The sequence below is a fragment of the Vicugna pacos genome, chromosome X (genome assembly GCF_048564905.1).
Source record: "Vicugna pacos chromosome X, VicPac4, whole genome shotgun sequence".
Lineage (NCBI taxonomy): Eukaryota > Metazoa > Chordata > Mammalia > Artiodactyla > Camelidae > Vicugna > Vicugna pacos.
Window position 1 is genome coordinate 94213695 of NC_133023.1, and position 3663 is coordinate 94217357.

At 39.1% G+C, this 3663-nt stretch overlaps 1 pseudogene; it reads left to right on the plus strand.

The window, feature by feature from the left end:
* The first annotated feature begins 2904 nt into the window (after nucleotides 1-2904).
* LOC116277296 (U6 spliceosomal RNA) lies at nucleotides 2905-3001 on the plus strand (annotated as a pseudogene).
* Nucleotides 3002-3663: the final 662 nt, after the last annotated feature.

Consider the following 3663-nt stretch of genomic DNA (forward strand, 5'->3'; position numbering starts at 1 on the left):
AAGGGAGAGAGAGAGAAAGAGAGAGAGAAAAAACAATTTCAATCAAGTGGGCAATTCTATTCACCATTTCACTCAATGAACTTGCCCTGAAATTAATGTGAACTGGGAGATGTGACTTCTCTATTCCCTCAGATGGTGTCGGTTCCTGTGGGTGTCTCACATGCTTAAAAATATGTGCTTTATAAATTCAACATGGCTCCTAAATGCAAGCCAATTGGCTTGGTTCTTGACTAAAGAAAGAGTGATCTGGTATAAAGTCGGAAGGAAAAATGAAAACAAATCTACGTTGGACTTACTGAAAAACAGTATGTCTATCTCCAGTGTAGCACTTTTCAAAGGAATTTCTGAGGGGTATTTTGTCCATAAATTATTATCATTTTTGCTCACCAGGATCCTAACCCCTCATAAGGGATTGTGGTGTTTCCCCAGCTGGTGGGAAAACTCCACGTGAGTAGAGCCTATATCCTAAACTTCTTAGTATTCCCTCAAAGTGCCTAGCAAAATGACTTGAAAACTAATAGGAGCTGAACAAGTCAAGGTCGAAGACTACTCATTAGACACATTTTCACAGCAAGTTTAAGGTTCCTGAGACACCTCCAAGTTTCCCAGAAAATAGAAGGGAAGATGTGTGCTATCACATACATCCCATGACTTGTTGGCATCCTCTGTGCTATTTCTAGAAACGGAATCTGTCTGTTTCCATCCCTAGCTGGATCAACTGAGCACCTGGCAGTTTCCTATTGATGCCTGTTCAGCTGTCACCTTCAAACTCCTGGTTCTGTTTGCTCAACGTGTCTCCTAGAGCAGGCCCGACTATTTTGGGTCTCAGCTGCAGCTGTCAGCGTTTCAGGCGTACCTCGCGTATTTCGAGAATTAGTTGGAAATATTTGAAGCCTGAAAAAGTAACTATAATGTTCTGAGTATGAAGGAAATATTTAGGCAAGTATCAACTGGCAGAGCAGAAGGCTAACTAAGAAGAATCGAGTCCCTGGTGATAAAATGAGATGAGAACAACATAGCCAAGCCATCTTGTGTTAGTAGCATTTTACCAAACTATTTCTGTTATTTTTATTAGCATATGATTAAGGAATTGACCAAATGTGAAACTGTTTGCTATAAATGGGAAATGATAGATTGACTGAACACATTTGCTTTGCTCTAGTATGGAGTAATTGTAATTCCTCAATCAAAAACGTCATTCTGGTTATACACATGTCCTAGGGATGCTCTGAGAGTCCAGTTGTACACTCTTGACTTCATTCTTTTCAATTTTTGAAAATTTCTGCTCTCCAATCTGATGAGGTACAGTATTGATCTGCAACAATTTTACTGTGATTCTGTACTGAATTATTAAGATATGATTAGTTCTCTTGGAGTCAGGGCCAGGAAAAGTAGAGAGCAAACTTTATGCATTGGCTAGGCACCAAGGCAACATGAAGGTGACAGAGACTTCTTCAGCTTCCAAGATCAAATTAAGTTTGGTGATTTAACATAGGCCACATCAATCATCTATTCTCTTACATTTAGCCGTTATTCTGGATTCCTGTATTTGGGTGTGTTGGGGGGAGGTGTTAAATCTCTCTTCGATTTGGCCTTGTAATAGGTTTATCTTTTAACAATTTTGCTTTTTTAATGTGTAATGGAAAAAACAAAAACCTAAAAATAACCAACAAACCCTCTGTCATTGCGATCCTCTGGATAAAGGCTATTAGTGAAACTAAAGGCTCTGGAGATGAAGGAGGAAGTAAGTGTGGTGCCCGTGAGACAAAGACCGTGGGCTCAGTCCTCGGAAGGATCAGTTATCTTCACTGTCTGTATTTACAGACGGCTTTCCAGATGATTCTGATGCAGGTAGTGCAGAGACCACACTTTGAGAAACACTATCTTAGAGACTAAACATAGTCATGTTCATGGTCTAAAGAAAATTAAAACCTTAAGAGTCATTGCCTTCAGATTCTTTTTAAATTTTACTTTTTATGGGAATATGTGCCTCTGTGATCATTCTAATCCTGCTCCCTTTCTGGCCAATAAATGATTGATAAAGAGGCCACTGAATTAGATCATGTGTTGGAGAACTTGAAAACTTAAGTTTTCATCCCTAGCACTGATTTGCAGTCTAATATTGACTTAATCAGTTAGTTATTTTCCTCTTTTGTAAATTGAAAGTCCATCTAAGAAACATCTGGTAAGTTTTGGATGAAAAGCACTGAGAAAAAGTTTGTATCACAAGATGGGTTTTTTTCCCCTACCTAAGGTTGCCAGATTTAGACGGGGGAAAAAAAAGACATGCAGTTAAATTTGAATGTCAGATAAACAATGACTATTTGGGGGGCATAAGTATGTCCCGTGTAATATTTGGGATATACTTACACTAAAAAAAATTCATTGGCTTTCTGAAATTCAGCTTTAACAGGGCATCCTGTATTTTATCTGGCAACTCCATCTCTACCACCACCCTTTTCCTGGAGCCTGCGCTTTCCAAGACCCGGGCAACAGAAGAGAGCATTTTGTAACTCAAGGCCAGGAAGGAAATGAGCACTCATTTAGCATAATACAGTACAGGAGAAATGCTAGCAGGATATTAACCTTCCACACCGAAGAAATCTATGGATCGTCTGGTGATGGGGAGTGGAAGGCTAATGTAGGAGGATAGAGGGGAAGACAGAGAATGATTGGGCAAACACACATATGAAATCCCAAAGAATGTCTAATCAGTTATTCAAAGAACATTATCCGACTTGCTTTTCTTACAGTTGCAGAAAATAAAAAAGAGAACCAAGGACTTCTTCAAACAGGGGATTCTGTCATTTTCTACTGCTGCCAGCCAAAGGAATGGGGCATTTCTATACCAAACAGCACACTCTTGGAACCACAGCTTGGCTCCTTTATGAACTCCTATATCCATCCACAATCCCGAGTCAAGAATTTAGATTGCAAGAGAAGATTAGCATGGCCCCTATGCAAGGATGACATGCAAATTTATGAAGCGTTCCATATTTAAAAAAAAAGAATTTAGATTGCAAAATTCACTCTATTCTCTGAATTCCACAGGCTTTTCTGCCCCCAGGTCAGGTTTTGCAAGGGGCTCTTAGCCTGTGCTATGCTGCTGTTTTGAAAAACCCAGCTCCACTCTTTTCTTTCCCTGAAGGCATAAGTCTTTCTTCCTTGCAGCTCCTGTCGGTCTTCACCTCCTAGTTCACTTCTCCTGCCTCCAGCTCTCCAAGAGCCAACATATCTCTTTGCTATCATTCTGATCTTCCTGCCCAAATATGGATTTACAATGACAAAGCAACTGCTTTGCTCTGAATTCAGCCAAATAGGGGTACTTGGAGGTCATAGGCAACTGATGAGGGTGGAGGTGGTTTCAAAAATTAGAAGAATTTTCTTCCTGATAAAAAGAAGTTATGCTTATTGTTTAAAAATTCAAAAAAAATAAAAGAAAGGGAAATAGAATACTCAATCACAAGACCCAGAGATAACCGCTCTTAACATTTTGGTGAGTGTTTTTCAATATTCATCCATTCACTTGTTCATTCATTCCTTCAAAAAATATTTATTAGTGCCTACTAGGTGCTAAACATTGTTTTAAATTCAAGGGATACGTGAGTAAAGTAGAAAAACAAAACTCTCACCCTCATGACCACATTTACATACACATAAACA